Raw genomic sequence first — 17,311 nt, forward strand, 5'->3', positions numbered from 1 at the left:
GTTTTAAACCAGCTGGTCAGAAGGTGGCATCTGAGAGGAGGCTTGAGGGAAGTGAGACAGTGGGCCACACGTCTGCCCGGGGAAAGGGCGTCCTCGGCAGGGCAGACAGCAGGAGCAGGGGCCGGGGGCCTGGGCTGCGCCAGGCGCTGGGTGACACAGAGGCCGTGGAATGCTTAATTTACTCGTCACAGCAACCCTAGGACGCAGGCTTTGTCATTAAGCCCGTTCACTGAGGAGGAACCTGAAGCCCCGGGCGGTTACATTACTTACCGAGGCCCCACAGATGGCGCTGGGTGTGGCTGGGTGCGCCTCTTACCAGCGCTGCCACGCCGCCCACCCCCCCCCCCCCCCCGCACCCGTCCCCAAGCTCAGATGCAGAAAGCCTCATTCATTCGTTTATTTTTATGTCTTTCATTTATTTACTTTTAGAGAGAGAGGAAGGGAGGGAGGAAGAGAGGGAGAGAAACCTCGATGTGTGGTTGCCTCTCGCGCCCCAAGCTGGGGACCTGGCCTGCAGCCCAGGCATGTGCCCTGACTGGGAATCGAACCTGCGACCCTTTGGTTCACAGGCCAGCGCTCAATCCACTGAGCCACACCAGCCAGGCCTATTTTTATGGCTTTCTAAAAATTGTGGTGAGCGTCACGTAACAAAATTAACCATTTTAAAGCTAACAGTTCCGAGGCCTTCAGTACCTTCGTAATGTTGTGCGAACGCCACCTCTGCCTCATTCCAGAACATCTCATCACCCCAGAAGGAAGCCCTGCCTCCAAGCTGTTGCTCGCCGTTTGCCCCGCTCTCCCAGCCCCTGGAAACCAGCAGTCTGCATCCCGTGTAGATTTACCTACTCTGGCTGTTTCCTATAAGGGGAATCATATTTATTTTTTGACTGTGTTAGTCATGTGCAGAAAATTCAAAAGACATAAAAACATGTACGTAGTCTCCTTCCTACCCCATATCTAGTCGGCTGTCCTGAGTACAGTGAATATAGAGCTGCCGGTGACACCGGTGGCATGCTGTCAGCTGCTCTTTGCCTGTGCCCTGGACAGTGTGTCCTGGCAGTTCTGTACTGGCATGCGTTGAGCTGGCTCGGCGTCACCGCCATGTGGATGTACCCCGGGTCACGTAAGCAGCCATGGAGGGGGACCTTTAAAGGGGCCATCTGCAAGGTGCCAGCGGAGCTGTGGGGTGACCTCCCAGGGGTGGGATTGTGTGGCTGGGGACTGTGTGCCCTTCCCATGCTGCCTGGTGGCTTGTTTTGGAGCTTGTGATGGGGACCCCACTGCCCACCATGGAGGAGGGGGCCTGCGCCATGCCTGATGTGGCAGGGAGCTTCCGTCCGCTCTGATGTGACTGGCCGTGTGGCAGAGGAGCATGTCTGTCCTTGGAGCATCCGGCGGTCAGTTCTCGGCTCAGCTCCTGCCGTGGGACCTTAAGCGAACCCCGCTGTCCTGCAGGCCTCCCTGAATCTGTCGTACCAGGAGGCAGGGCCAGCTGTGGGCTCGCCACTCCGTGACCCAGATCTCGTGTCACTGGATAGAGTTTGTCTGCCCAGCACACTGCATTTGTTAAATAACGATGGAATTATTCTTCCAACTAGAAGAATATCTACCGGAGAGAGCACCAGGATAAGGTAACTGGTGCCATCAGTCGATGTGATTCTAGCCAGAAGCACAGCAAAGCAGGAGTTTGGTTTTGGTTCCGTAGGCCCCTTCCTGGGGCAGAGCTCGTGAATCCCGGCCTCCACCTTTGAGAACACTGAGGTCTGAAGACACCTCACTTTCTAGTCATTGACCAACTGGTCACCAAGGACCCTTCTGGCCTTTCCGTGGCCGTCTTTGTAGGTTTGGTACCGTATGGTGCTAGGGAGATATTTCTCCCTCCTTCCTTCTCCAGGATTCCTTGGCCTCTGTGTCTTTCTGTCCCCGAGGAAAGAGTTAGGGACAAGCTTTGCTGCTAGGAGAACGGCGCATGGTGTCCCGCTTTCCCAGGACACCCCCCGGGGGGCCCTCTGGGCTTCCGTTTAAACAGCGCTGTTCACGCTGCGGAGGGAGCAAGGCGGGCGCCGTGCCTTCGGTTTCGTCTTTCCCGCTTCTCCTCCGCCGTGTGTGTTTGTCTTCCTCACACTGGGCCTCTGCTCCCTTTCCAAGGACAAAGGACGTGAACGAACCACCTGTCACAGGCCACGCTGCCTAGGAAGCTGACTCTGGGACAGAGCTTAGTGTGTAGGGATTGCTCCTGGGACCCCCGGCTGCGGAGGGCCGGGAGGGAAACCGCATGGGCCTGCAACCTGGTCCGACCCCAGTTACCCCCAAAGACTGGGCACGGCCGTAAACTGGAACCTGGTGCCAAAGCAGGAGGCAGCGGAAAGTCGTCAGCCCTCCGGCTCCATGTGACCCAGCGCCGTCACCCGGGGGTGCACCTGAATTCCTTTTGGAGACATTGCGCCACTGCTTGGATCCGGGCGTCCCTTACCATGTAGGTAGATTGCAGACCCTGCAGTGACGTTTGTAAGTGGCACCCACGACCTCAGTTCTGCCTGTCTAGCCCGCAGGTGCACCTCTGAGGTAGGGGGACACCCAGCCCTTTTGAAATCGCATAAGCTATGTGCAATTTTTTTTTTTTTTTTTAGTAGACCAGGTAATCTTCCCTTTAAAATCAGAAGGGCGTATATTTTTAAACTTTTTATTGATGTATAACAGACACACATTGTAGATGTTCACCAAGAAGACACACCCACGTAGCCTGCACCCACATCAGGACACAGAATGAGACCAGCACCCAGAAGCCCCCTACCTGTGCCCCTTACAGTCACCACCGGCCTTGTGTGATAACCACAGAAAGAAAGAAAAGTTATCAGATAACTTCTGACTGCAAACATGGGTTTTTAAGCAATCGTGTGATTTGGAATAACTACTAAAACCTTAAGCAAATTTTAAAACGTTTTGGGTCAGGTTTGGGGGCGAAGGGACAGCGTGTGGGTGATCGGAGGGCCGCTCTGGCTGCGGACAGCGAGGAACCGGTGACATCAGTGTGGCCAACACTGTCGCAGCCACTGTACTGTCCGGCTCATGCTGGAAGGTGGCTACTGCTATGGTCAGCGGTCAGGGCTCGGACACTGTCGGTCCTCTGTGTTCTCTGAAGGGGTGGACTTGCCATCATCCTTCCGCCCCATCCCTGCCTGCCAGCTCTGGCCACAGGATCGCTCTTCAGAGGTGTCCGCGGGAGAGGGTGACCGAGCGCCCACACCTCATCCAGCGTGCTTCATCTGTTCCCGATGACATGCCAGCAAGGTGCACGGTCGGATCCTGTCCTTTCAGCACTGGTGCTGCAAGAAGGACACGAGGGTCAGGCTCAGGCCATCGCACTTGGCAGTGACACCAAAGTTCTCTTACTATGCCCTTGAGGCCCGCGCCTGGGCTGTGCTCACTGGCTCCTGCCACCCCAGCCTCGTTGCTGGCCCTGAGCTTGGGGCATTCCTTCCCACCGCAGGCTTCTTGCCCTTGCCCTTCCCAGCCAGCGTCCTTCTGGCCCACTCCTACCATTTCCCCCGGGGCCCTGGGTCACCAGCTGTAACACTGGCGTGTCCTGACATCGGTTTCCCACGGTGGCTGCCTGGTCCCATCGGGCTGTCTGTCTCTGAGGTCCTCCATCCTTGGGATGGTGTTTCTGCTCTGTTCCTTTGGGACTAGGAAAGAATGTCTTGTCTTCTCCCTCTGGTTCTCCTGCTCTTTCCGTTAGGAATCTGGAGCGCGAAACCGACCTATGCACATGGCCATTCTTGCCGGAGAGTTTTCTTTTTAAAGTTGTATTTCTTTACACGTGTTGATTTATGGCTCCACACAGGAGAGGGAGCTGTGGGAGCGAGGCGTGCACTTGAGAGCGAGGAAGCCAGGTGTGCCGCGCCTGATCCTTCCCGCAGCCCAGATGTGACGTGAGGCAGGCTGCTCTTTCTCTGCCGAGCTGTGTGCTCCTCACCCGAAGTCCGGCGGCTATGGCTTAGGGTGCAGTCGAGTGCCTGGATTTTAGCTGACGAGGTGACACAGAGCCGGGCAGCAGTGTTGTCGGCCATGGCAAGGGCCGGGGTGGGGGGGCAGGGGCTGAACAGTCACCGCCCTTCCAGACCGCCACAGAGTTAAAAAAAAACTTTGCAATTGCTTGCATTTTCAGTGATAAGTAGTGATCGCTTGTACTGTAGATTTTCTGGAAAATACATACAATTACAACAAGACCCATGAATCACCGACATGCCTACCACCCTGCGAACAATCAGCATGAGGGTTTCTGGCGGAAAATTGCCCGTGCAGAGCCGCGGCCGGAGGCCAGAGGCTGCCGGGATGCAGGGTGTGCCATGGGCTGTGGGTCTTGGCTCTTTGGCTAGATGCAGAAGCATTTTCTGAACTACAGGCCCGTCTGCTCTGCGGACTGTGTCTGATGAAATGAGACTGGAAAGGACCAATGATGTCCTTTAGGAAACGATCAAACATGGGAGCCGCGGTCTGACGGGGCTGCCCACCCAGAGGCCTTTCAAGACTCTCATTCTAGTTAAACTTGGGGTCGGTCCTCAGTGCGGGGGGCATCTGTGAGCACCCGCTGCGAGGCTCAGTGACCTTGTTTTTGCCGGCATCTCCCAGGCCTCTCCTGTGGACCCACTCAGCCTTGGTCACTGGACACGGGACCCTGGCCTCGGGGCCCGACACTGTCGGGACCCCACGCAGCAGGAGCTCAGTGGAAGTCTGTTGATGAAACGGAGGAGCTGTGAAGGGGCGAGGGGAAGGGATGTTTAGCTGGGGTGATAGCTCAGAGATGGTTTTGCTACAATTTGTTGAACGGTCGCTCTGTGCCGGGCAGTTTGCACGTCATGGCATGTGCATTGACTTGTTCAGTCATCCCAACAACCCTATTCCATTATCCCCATTTTACAGATGGGGAAACTGAGGACACAGACATTCAGTAACCCACCTAATACATTTAGTGAGGAGCTTTGCCGAGTGTGACTGCTGAGTGTGAGGTTCTGGCCACCGCGCTGTGCTGCCTCTCAGCTCCGGGGGCACAGTGGCTTCCTGACGAAGGGAATTTCAGGGGAACTATGGCCTCAAGGAGGTCGGAGCTGAAGTCTCCCCCTTTCTCTGGCGGAGCAACAAGAAAGGCAGGACGCGGAGGGCACCCCGAGCTGGCTGGAGGAGCTGGGTCCCACTCTTGGGGCTGGGGTGGCGCCCAGGGGCCTCTTCAGGCCAGGAGCCCCTCCCTGCAGGGCAGTGATAGGACCGTGGCCTTGACTACCCATGACCCCTCAGGCCCCTGACTTCTCATGTTCCTCTGAAGGGTGTGGGTTAGGGCGAGGGGTGCCTGTGTGACACTCCCGAGTGTTGTGGGCAAGGATAGCGGGGTGCCAGCCCACACTCTTCTTGGGGGCAGCCATGATGCCTTGGCCAAGGGTCACTGTCAAGTCCAGGCTCTGTGAGAAGGTGCTTGACACCAGTCGCTGGCTGGGACTGTGCTGGGAGGCCAGCTGGCAAACCGAACAGAAACGTTACCTTCAAACAAAACAGCCTCCGGCCTCTCCAAGGCGTGTGGCCAGCAGGACAGCACTTGCCAGCAAATATTTATATCTACTCCAGGTTTTGTTTTTCATTGGTCCCCTCCCAGGGAAACCAGCTGGACACAGAATCTCAGGGTCACGCTGGGAGGCTGGACACTTTCTGCGTGAGTGTTCTAAAGGGAATTCTTCAGGCCAGGTTATTTTTAAGTTTCGAGAGCTGTGAGTTTAGACTTGGCCCCGTTCCTTCCTCACCCTTCTTGTTCGGCGACTCGTCCGTGCGTGTCCCGGGAAGAGCCGGGACAGCTTACTCCCTGTAACTGGAAGTCTGTTGGGAGCATACCGGGGCCTCTTTCTTCCCGCCCACATGTACTTGTAGCTTAGAGAAAGTTCTCGAAGCCTACCATGGTGCCGTCTATCATTTAGAAGAAGAGGACGAGGGTTTAGCGTTGGTCTCCCTGCAGCTGATCCCAGGAGGTGCAGAGGCCCAGGTAATTTGAGGACAGAGTGGGCAGGGCACCCCGCCAGTAGGCAGGCCCTGAGTCAGGGTGCACATGCATCCCAGCAGGCTCGGGGCTGGACAGCATGTGACGGCCCATTCAGCATGAGGAGACAGTGGCAGACTTGCCCTTTCTGCCCAAAGCCCCTCTGACCCCAACGGCAGTTTCCCTGTTCTCCGGAGCCTCCTGGGAGCTGACTGCATGGTTTCGTTTCAGCTGGCGGGACCCAGCGTCCCCTGTTTACTCATAGGATGGTCAGCGCTCACCCCGGAGACCGGGCGGGGGTTCTGCTTCTGCTGAAGTGTCGCCTGTCCTGTGTCCCTCCCCCACCTCGGTTGGCATTCGCTTCCCGGTGACGCAGTAGGTCTTGAATTTAGCACGGGATGGATTTCGGGCAGGCCAGCTGACAGCAGCTGTGGCCGGGCTCCAGGGCGTTTGCTGACAGAGCTGTCCTCGCCTGGCGCGTGCTGGCTGCCAGGAGCTGTGCCGGCTCGGGCACGTGGCTGCTCTTTCCTGCCTCAGTTTCCTCACCTGATGGGGAGAGGGTGTCCTGTGCTTCTGCTTGCTTTCCTGTGCTGTGGGGTTCAGGGCTGAGGCTGGGAGGAGGCTCCTGGCTCTGAGGGTGACCCTGTTTGGGGGCAGGACCTGCTTCGGGCACTGTGTGAGCAACGTGTGTGTGTGTCGGTTGAACTTGGAGGAGTAGCCAGCCACAGAGCAGAGGAGCCTGGAGTGGCGAGGGCGGGGAAGACCCGCGTGTACACGCACACGCCCAGGCGGCCGACGAGTGGATGGTGGTGGCAGCCCCTTTCAAGAGCTGGCCCACCAGGTTTCTCCCTGAGATCATTGTGTCCCGATCCAGGTGACTCACAAGTGCCCTTCTGCCACCAACAGGGCTTGGTCATCGTTGGCCTGCCTCATGCAATCAAAACTACATTCTTGCCATGACTGATGTGGCTCAGTGGGTTGGGTGTCCTCCCACAAACCAAAGGGTTGCTGGTTCAATTCCCAGTCAGGGCACATGCCCGTGTTGTAGGCCACGCCCCCAGTTGGGGGCATGTAAGGGGCAATCAATCAATCTTTCTCTCCTTGTCTCTCTCTCCTTTCCCCTCTCCCTAAAAATAAATAAATGAAATATATTTTTTAAAACACAACATTCTTTTGGGAAAATATTTAAGCTCTCTGATAAAGCAGCACTTAAGGAATAAGGAAAATGAAAAACTAAAACCAGACACTGAATTAGTGATAAGATTCAAGATATAAAACACAGGGCCTGGTCTATAGAAGTGACTCACGACGTGTTGAGTGCATGAAGCGTGGCGTGTGTTTATAATGTTATGTCATCAGAATAAAACGTTGACATGTTTTGGTCACAGTGCCTCTGTTTGCCTGGCCATTGCGGGCTGAGGCACAGCGTAATTTCTCGGGAACGCGTAAGCTCTGACGCCCTGTGCTGATATCTGGATGTCTGTCAGACCCTGACAGCGTATCGAGCTGAAGGACGAACTTACTGGGCCAGGACTTGGGTGACGTGGCCAGTGGAAGGTGGGCCAGACGCGGGGTGGACGCTGAACCTGAGGGGCGCTGAACCTCCACAGTCTGTAAGCCTGGAGATGCCCTGTTCCCTGCACAGACCTGAGACGTGACCATGTTTTGAGGAGAAGGGAATTTTAGCCAGACCACCCGTGACCTGCATGACACTCCGGACGTTTGCTGCCTTGCTTGGCCGGGTGGAGCTCTGGAGTCCTGATGCCGGTGCTGTGGACGTGAACCCCAGTGGGGCGCTGCCGTGCCTACTGCGTCCCTGCGGCGCTCACCTGCCCCTCCCCTGTCCTTCCCCAGACCTTCCCCCCACCTCTGCCCGTCACGACATCCAGTCCCAGGCCCAAGTCATCTATTCCCTTCACAGCCGCTGTGGGGCACCTGCTGTATGCAAGGGGCTGCATTCAGATTGGGGGGGGCTTCCTCTGTGCACAGAGACTTCTTCCCTGGCACCCCTGCTGGAATGTGCGCCCCAGGAGAGTGAGGTGTCTGCCCTGGTCCCTGGTGTGTCTCCAGGGCCCAGGGCAGCACCTGACACACAGCGGATGCTCAGTAGGTCCTGGATGAGCACAAGAGGGGATGCCATGGCTGCTGGAGGCAGGGGGACATTCCCTGATTCCCTCCCGAGCCTCAGTGCTCTGAGAGGGGGCGTCACAGCCGTGGTGGGCACACCCCACACCTACGTGCTAGGGAGGTTGGCACGCGGGACCAGCTGTCCTCAGCTGTGACCCTGACCAGGAGTTACTCACCTGGGTGGAAGGTGCCCGGGGTGACCGAGGACTGGAGGGGCCAGAAGAGGCTCAGTGCCATGGTCCGCGTTTGCAGAACTGGGGGCCCCGCTCACCTAAGTCCTGGGGAGGTGGGAGAGGGCAGGGAGACTCCCTGCACGGCGCTCATGTTCTTATCAGAAAAGACACTTGCATTACGTGAAAATCAGAACTTGAGGTGCTGTCTGTGAGCACAGAAAGCCGCGTGAGGGTGTAGGCTCTGGCTTGGCCCCGGCTGGGTCCGCCCTGCGCAGGCTGCTCACCGGTCTCGTGCCTGCGTTTCCCCGTCAGGAAAGTGTAGGTTTGGTTGTTGCGAGGACTGAAGGAATTAGCACAGTACATGTCTGTTCTGTTCAGCGTGGGAGGCGTTCGCCGCACGTAGTTCTGAGCACTTCAGAAGGCAACTGGTCCGAACTGAGCTGTGTCCTACGTGTGAAAGAGACCTGGAGTGTGAAGACTTGGTGTGGAAAAATATGTGAATAGCTCATTCATATTTTTATGTTGACTTTATGTTTGAAAGCTTTATTTATTTATTTTTAGAGAGAGGGGAAGGGAGGGAGAAAGAGAGGAAGAGGAACATCCATGTGTGGTTGCCTCTCGTGTGCCCCCCAACCCCAGGCATGTGTCCTGACTGGGAATCGAACCTGTGACCCTTTGGTTCACAGGCTGGCATGCAATCCACTGAGCCACACCAGCCAGGGGTGACTTTGTGTTTAAATGAGAATACTGTGGATATACTGGGCTAAGTAAATATATTGTTAAAACTAATTTCACCTGTGTTTACTTTTTAAGTGTGGCTACTTGAAAATGTAAAATCCCAGATGGCTTGCATCATTTTTTCTATCGGACGGGACTATGTTGTATGAGGCTCTCAGAACAGGGTGTGGCACTTACAATGATTATTTACTCAAAAATATCAAAGCCTCCTTACCTCGTCCCATCTGAAAGCCAAGCCCAGCTGATTTGTTCAAATCCACAGGCACTTAAACAAGAAGGTTGTAATTTATCCAGGGGAGCCTGATTTCACCATGCCCCCCTACCCCCAGCACTGTGAGCCCCCTGGGGCTCATGTGTGCTGTGACACCGAAAGAAGACACTCTGGGGCCCCAAGCTGGTGTCTGCATGGGACACGACCTAGCAGGTGGTCATGTCACTGAGCCAGCCAATTTTCCAAAACCTTAAAAACACGCTCCGCTCAGTGAGCATGGGGCAGAGCCTCCAAAGAGACTGCCCCGCCCCTTGCTGTAGTTAGAGAAGTGAAAATCGCTGTTTCCTGTCCAGAGAGGTGGGAGGGGACCCCTCAGAGTTGGCTCCTCTGGGGCCCCAGCTGACAGGCCGCCCACACCCTGCGCCTCTGGCCAGGCTCTGGAGGGCTTGCCTGGGCGTGGGGGAGGGTGGCCAAGTCAGGGTGGCTTTCCGGGCAGCCTCCAAAGACCCCATTGTCTGGGGCCTCTTCTAATGCAGCTGAGGCCGTCCTCTCAGGTGGCCGGGCCCGCACAGAGGCCCTTTGTGGACCTGCCACTGAGGCCAGTTTTAGGGCCGGCAGCCCCGCCTCTGCCGTGGCCTACCTGTGGCTGCCACCTCCCCAGGTTACCCACACCCGACAGCGGTGTGTGGCATGGGGCTGGGCTGGGGAGAGGCAGCCCTGTCCAAGTTTACAGTCCGAGGCAGCACAGGATGGGGGGGCAGGAGGAACGGGCCGCTGCTGAGCAAACAGACAGGGCCACAGGCAGCTGTACACTGTGGCCTTCTCATCTCTGCACGGGACACCCGGGGCTCTAATGACCGTCACCGGCCCAGCCCCACTCGAGGGGAGAGGTTGTGGACCCCCGTCTCCCGTTGGAAGGAGCGTCAAGGAATTTGTGGCTGCGTTCTTAAAAAACTTAATTTACGCACAGTGAACTGTTTAGGTCCATGAGTTTTGACAAACGCCTGCTCCCATGTAACCCACACTCCTATCAGAATATAGGAAGTTCTGGCCCCAGCAAGTTCCCAGCACCTCTTCCCAGCCACTGCCCACCCCAGGCAACCGCTGCTCTGATTTCTTCATCCTTTTATTCGTTTGCCTGTCCTAATGGTAATATAAAGGGATTTATAAGGCATTCATATATAATTGATGCTTATTATTCAGATTCTGTTTTGTGCCTTTGCCTACATCCTGAAATTTACTTGTAACCCCCTAATCTGTAGCCAGCTCTTTGACGATCATTTGGGGACATGCACAGAGCAGGGAACATTTTGAGTCACCCGCAGGTGTCCCAGCTGAAGTCTTGGGGGGTGATGCTGTGCCTGTCTCGGCTTTCGGGCTGTAAACAAGTGTCCTCTTCGTGGTCTATTCAGTGCCACGGTTTTTGCATTTCTGTGCTTTTTGTCAGTGATTTCTCAGTTTTCAGCGGCCCCCGAAAGCAGTGCTGAAGTGTTTGTTCCTAAACGTAAGAAGGCTCTGACGTGGCCCACGGAGAGAGTGCGCATGTTCCGTACGCCTCGCCCAGGTATGAGTCATAGTGCCGTGGGCGTGAGTTCAGTGTTAATGAATCAACAGTATCTGCTAAATAAGGTGTCAAAAGCACAGATGAAACCATGTCCTGTATTGATTGGTCGGTGGAAATGTGACCAGAGGCCCCCGGGAACCTAGCCTTGCATTTCCTCTCGGAGCCATGGTTCAGTATTCGCCACGTCGGCACTTGCGGTGGCTTTATGGAGATCCCCGCGGTAAAGAACGAGAACCTCCTTGTAGGGCCACCTCCAGGGCTGTTACGTCACTGCGTCCAGGGGTGTGAAGCTGTTTAAGGCTTTCGTTAGGTCGTGTCAAACTGCCTTCCACAAGGGTGGCCACGTGTGTGCTTCTGCCAACAGTGTGCCGAAGTGCTGGCGGTGGCAGCCATGACTGTGTTTCGTCTTTGCCGGCGGATCAGTGACAGGTGGCATCCCACCTTTGCGTTTGACTCCTGGCACAGTGGCACATTTTCTTCCTGTGCGGATTGGCCATTCCTACTTCATATTAGAGCCGAGAGAGCAAACTGGCCTCTGAGTGGAGAGCCGGGAGGAGAAGGGAAGGGCGGGGAGGGTGAGCCCAGCAGCTGCCGGCCTTGCGGGGGTGCAGGGCTGGCTGGGGGACACCTTGAATTCTTTTCTTCCTTCAGGGAGTGGAGGGCAGGGAGGGAGAAGCGCCCGGGCAGCCGGGAGGCCAGCTCAGCACACAGTGATTGGGAAATTGCGATAGAAACTTCCTTTCCCCCGGCAATGAAGTGCAGCCGTGGTTGGTTTTGAGCAGCCTTCAGAGTGAAGAAAGCGGGTTGGTGCAATGACCCCGGAGAGCAGAATGGCCTTAACTACTTCCTTTGTGGCTTGCTTAGTGTTCACCCCTCAACTCAGGAACTACAGGGTGCCTGGGAGAGAGGGCAGAGGCGTGGGGGCCCAGGCTGCACACCTTAGCGTCACCTGAGGTGGTTTGGCCCCACCCGCAAACCAAACCCGTCCCTGGAGGTCATGGTGGGCATATCCACTGGTTCCTACAGCCCGTCACGAGAAGGGCCATCTGCCTGTGAGGCAGGAGCCCAGCCCCCACTGCGTCTGGGGTTTTACTGGGGCTTCTGGTGTGGCCAGGAGGAAGACCATTGCTGGGGTCGTTGGGCCAGCTCTGCCCCAAGCTCTTGGCACCTCTTCCAGAACCTGTTCACTCCCAGAGCTGCCCAGATCCCTAGGCTGCAACCCTCAGCTGAGAAAAAGCCTTGTTCGACTTGTGTCTGGAATAAATCAGCCGGATATGTTCCAGGCAGACCTGCCCCCTCCCAGCCTGCTCCCACACGCTGGCTGGGGGCTCTGACCTTTGCCTGAGCCCCCTTTCAGCACAGTAGGTTGTTGATGGCTATGTGGTCCAACACCCCCGCCCCAACCCCATCCCCTTGATTCGCTGCATGGGGCAGAGCTAGAGAGGCTGCCCCTCCATGTCCAGTGAAGGGTGGGGCAGCTTCAGGAGGGCTCCCCGAGAGAGGCGCAGTCACGGGACAGGCCGGTGTGTGAGCTGGGATGCAGGGCCACACCCACCACCTAGCCTGATGGAGCCTTTATATTTCAGTCCTTAGCATCGCAACAGGAGACGCGGACGCGGTTGTCACCCAGCTCGGCTGTGCGTCCAGGGAAGGAGGGCTGCAGGGTTCTCAGCACTGGCTGTCCGTGGGCAGGAGGCGGGGACCTAGCTGCAGGCAAACCTCATGCGGTGGCTGCTTTGCTGGCCTCCCTGTGTGTAAATCTTGCCTCTGCAGGGAGTAGGGAAGGTGCCACGGCCCTAAAGCCAAGTTAGTGTTTGGCTTCAGGTGTGTGGAAGATAATTTAATACCAACTTGGGGTAACGCACGTATTTGCCAGGGAACGCTGCCCAGGCCTGGCTGGGTGGGGTCTGTGTTCGATCAGTTCCACTATATCATTGGTCATCAGATGCTTTTCCTGGAGCTGCTGTCGGGGACTGGGACATTCCAGGAGGCAGAGTGGGCTCTGTCCCACCCAAATCGTCAAGTGGGCTCTCTTGCGCCCCTTATACATAGTTGAGGTTCCGCTGACATGGTTTTTGAGAAAAGTTTCTCCTTTAAGCAGTTTGACAGCTGCCATTGTGCAGAGAGACACAAGCCAGCCTGGATTGTATTTTGCCAATGTCATTAACATGGAGCTGAAAAAATGATGGTGGCAGTGACAACAGTAATAATAAAATGTCACCTTCCCTTAGGAGTAAAACTTTCTGTGTACTTCTGGCAAATTGAAAGCTTTTGGGAAGGGCTGTTATGTCGCTTTGGCCTCCGAGAGGAGCGTTGTCATGGGTACCCAGGTTTTCTTCTCTGTCACATGGAAGTCTGGGTAAGGCTCTGGACAGCTGCCCCAGGCCCCGGCCCGCCCACCTGTAGCCTCCAGGATGGGAGCCAGCCCACCCTAGGGGAGCAAATCCACTGTGACTAAGGGCCTCATCTTCCCGGAGCTTCTGCCCGGCAGCAGCCCCACAGGTCTGGGCCGCAGCGGTTGGAGACCGTCTTCGAGCATCTCAGGGGGAAGCCTGGCTCCCTCGGACCCTCTGCGGCCCCTTGAAGCCCTTCCTGCCGCCCGAGCTGTGCAGTCTCTCCTGTCCTCCCTCCCCGGCGCCACACGCCCTCCCTGGCTCAGACAGCCACTGCCCGTCCCCTCCTGTGTCCTGGGGCCTCTATGGGGTTTCTTTGCGTCCAGCCCCTCCTCCCTGCCACCGAGCTGGCTCATTGCTGTCGCGGGAATCACCCCACAGCTGCGCCCATGCCTCTGGTCTTCCTGTCTCTGCGCAGCCTGCTCATGCTTTTTCCTGACCCCGGCCCGCCCTCCCGCCCCCTGCTCCAGCTTCCGAATGCACTCAGGGCTTGTGAGCACCCTGCTTCCCTTCTGCTGGTGGGGACCCAGCCATGCAGCCAGGCCCCGGCCCTCAGCCAGCTTATTCTTTGACAGACGGGAGGGGACAGGTGTGACTAGCTCTTCCTGGCAGAAAACCACAAGCCGCAAAGAGAGGTGGGCGGAGGGCTCAGGCCATCTCTGGTGGCATTTGCCTCCTGTTGTGCATCTTTTAAACCAGGAAGCCGTCCCTCGTCCTTGTCTCCCGCTGTGGGAATACCATCATTTTTAAAAAGAATCCCAAACAGCCACTTTGCAAGACATATGCTTACCATACAATCCGGCGTTCTTGCTCCTCGGCATTTACCCAAATGAGCTGAAAACCTGTGTCTGCACAAACACGTGCACGTGGGTGTTTAGAGCGGCTGTGTTCATCATCCCCAGAACCTTGGGGGGACGTCACCTTCGGTAGGTGATTGGGTAAACAAACTGTAGTACATCCAGACACTGGAGTGTTATTCAGTGACAAAGAAATGAGCTGTCGAGCCCTAATCAGACACGGAGGAACCTTAAGTGTACCTGACTAAGTGAAAGCGGCCCGTCTGGAAAGGCCACATACGAGGCGTGACTCCGACGGCGTGACATTCTGGAGAAGGCGACGCGGTGGAGGCAGTAAATGGATGAGTGGTTGCCAGATGCTCGAGGGGAGGGAGGGGTGTGCAGGCGGAGCGCAGAGGACCGGTAAGGCAGTGAAAATTCCCTGTCTGCTCTGATAAAGCTGGGTCCCTGTCATTGGACACGTGTCCACAGCCACAGAATGTATCGCAGAACCCTAACGCAGACGGCGGACTCCGGGTGCGGGGTCATCAGTGCTAACAAGCATACCGTGCTAGTGGGGGCTGTTGGTCATTTGGGGGGCAGAGAGCATGTGGGAAACCTCTGACCCTCCCACTCAGTTTTGCTGTGAACCTAACACTGCTTTAAAAAGCAAATTCTACTTTGAAAAATGCCACGAGGGAATAAACAGTCAAAAAAAAAAAGAATCCCTACCCCAGGTATTGATTATTAATGATCTTTCAAAAACTCACCCAGCTCCCCAGGCCCCCCAGGCAATCCTGTGAGGCAGAGGCCCTGGGCACGCACGCACTTTCTGCAGGGGTCCTTCCATGCCCACAACCCCCAAGGCCACATCTCTGGTGGGGGGCGGGGGGGCTTGGCCTCCACCGCAGGCTACAGCTGAGAGAGGCTCTGCTCCCACCAGTGAGTGGGTACTTATGGATTCGCTGGCGCCCGAAAATGTGGAAACGTTAAGTGTTTAGCCCCGCAGGCCTTCCCCGCCCCGCCCCTGCTACTGCCTTTGCCCCTCTTATTTATGCAGTGGGGTGGGCACCGTGAAGCCCACCTCTGGGCCTTCTGCTTAATCATCGAGCTTCAGTTTCTTCATCTGTAAAACAAAGATAATGCCCATTTTATAGGATTGTTGTTGAGGGAAGAAACATGTATAAATTGTGCAGCCCTGTGCTCGGTATGTAAGATGCTTAATGATTCCCACCAAGGATAGAGTAGCAAGGACCGGATTGCCCTCCTGCCTGAAGCAACCGAAAAAGCACACACAAAGCAAAAGCCAGACAAAATGTGTGAAGCAGAGGTTTCCAAGATACCGGACATCAGGCAGGGAAGGATAGTGATTTTTGAGAGCCAGGCAGGAAACGAGGCGAGCGCTGGGGTTGCCGCAGCCCCCTGGCTGGGGGACAGTGCCAGGCTCGGATCCCAGCAGGGAGCGGCGAGGCCAAGCCCACAGACCCTTGAGCCGAAGTGCTGCTGAGCGTCAGGGCAGCAGCTGAGGCCGCTGGAGTTCATAGGAATCCAGCAAAATCTTCACAAAGCAAGTATCTGATCAAGGATTTATATCCCTAATAGATAAGAAATTCTCATAACACAGTATTAAGGAAAAAAAGGAGGCCAAAGGTTTGTACAGACACCTCCCCACAGAAGGCGGAGGCTGGCAGATAAGCCCATGAAGAGCTCCCCAGGCACACTGTTAGTGGCACGTGTGGGCACGGATGTGGGGAAATTGGAACCCGCATGAACTGCCGGCGGGGGTGTAAGATGGCAGAACTTCTTTGGGACACAGTTGGGCAGTTTCTTAATGAAGTTAAACATGCACCCACCCTAAGACCCAGCCACTCCACTCCTAGGTCCTTACCCAAGAGAAAAGGAAATATATGGCCACGCAAACTCTTGTACACAAGCTGCCTTATTTGTAACAGTCCCCGACTGGCAACAAGACAGGGATAACAGGACCTTGGAGTGAGAGCCTGGGCTCCGATTCCGTCTCTCAAGTGACCGGCAGTGTGACCTTCAGCACGTTACAGCATCTTTCCTCCTAGAATTGGGCTGTCAGAAAGGGGTGTTGGCCACAGCTCCTTCACTGGAAGAAAAGTCCCGCCCAGCCTGGGGTCTGGTAGGTGCGTGATTTCCTAGAACATGAAACTCACCGTGGCTGATTTTTTTTTCTTTTCCTACGAAAGGAAGAACAAATGTTTCCTGCCCACGTGGTACTTTTCTGTCCCCTCACCGCAAGCCACAAGGATGAAATACTTTCCTACCTGCGTGGCTTCTTCTGGGACCTTCCTCACTCTGTGACTGGTGGTCCTTCCTTGCTTTGAATCTGTGTGAGACGGTCAGCGTGGTGAGAAATGATGTCAGCCCCTTCAGGTCCGGCTGCAGGGTTAAGTAAGAGAAGTGGGGGGAGGGGCAGGGTTGAAGTCAGTAGGTCGCAGCCCTCAGATAAAGAGGAAGCCAGAAGACGGTGTCGCTCCGCTCCGCTGCCTGCAGGGAGCGGAGGAAGGCCTGACGGCCAGAGATAAAGGGGCAGGAAGCCCAGGAGGCCCGGCGGTTGTCCGCATCCACTTGAAGGCGCTGTCCATCCCGCCGTTTGTTCGCTTTGTGAGCAGGAGCGGCCCAGCTGCTCAGGTCTCACTCCCCACACCCACACAAGATGAGTTCACGTCTCCGCTGTGCGCCGACAGGATCCCCCTGCCCATGAGCCTCCTGCTGCTTTCCTCCTTGGCGCGCTGCGTGGAAGGCTGGGCCCCTTGCTGTGCTCACCTGTGCTCGGCGGCCGCAGAGCTGACCACGCCCTTGACCTGCTCGGCTCCTGGCTCTTTGCAGCAACCTCTCCACAGTGGGTGCAGCGAAGCAGCCGCAGCACTCAGCAGGGAAGAAGGGGTGTTGCCCTTGGGGGTGGTCTTGCTCCTGTGGGCGAGCAGAGGTGTGTTCGTGTTGCTTTGACGTTCCGTCCCCTCTGCTTTGAGTGCACGTCCATTGCCTTCATCGCCTGGTGTCAAGGTTGAGAGTCAGGTCAACCAGGGGACTGGAAGTAGATCTCGAGATCCCCAAATAGTGTAATCAGCACCACACCGTTACTTGATATTTGACGTTTCTCAGGGGCATCCTGCCCCATCGTTGCTTTTGGATCAGGCCACAGCCGGTGCTCAGAGATGCCAAGTCATCCGTTTCTGTTTTTACATGTTTGTTGAGGGCCTACTAAGTGCACTCTGTCGGGCTGGGAGTGTTCAGAGACGAATAAGACTCCGAATCTCTGTAACAGACACTTACCAGG

The 17,311-nt window shown here is 56.2% G+C and overlaps 1 protein-coding gene and 1 long non-coding RNA gene across 2 annotated transcripts in view; one reads left to right on the forward strand and one right to left on the reverse strand.

Annotated features, from left to right (window-relative positions):
- The window catches only part of LIMD1 (LIM domain containing 1), a 48,437-nt gene that overhangs the window by 4,225 nt on the left and 26,901 nt on the right, over positions 1–17,311 (forward strand). The window lies entirely within an intron of this gene.
- Positions 14,743–16,404, reverse strand: LOC150005355 (uncharacterized). Its single transcript, XR_016512325.1, has 3 exons — positions 16,296–16,404; positions 15,991–16,208; positions 14,743–15,130 (listed from the first exon to the last, which is right to left on the reverse strand). It is a non-coding gene; the product is annotated as an uncharacterized LOC150005355 (long non-coding RNA).

The sequence above is a fragment of the Furipterus horrens genome, unplaced genomic scaffold (genome assembly GCF_987537825.1).
Source record: "Furipterus horrens unplaced genomic scaffold, mFurHor1.1.pri manual_scaffold_7, whole genome shotgun sequence".
Lineage (NCBI taxonomy): Eukaryota > Metazoa > Chordata > Mammalia > Chiroptera > Furipteridae > Furipterus > Furipterus horrens.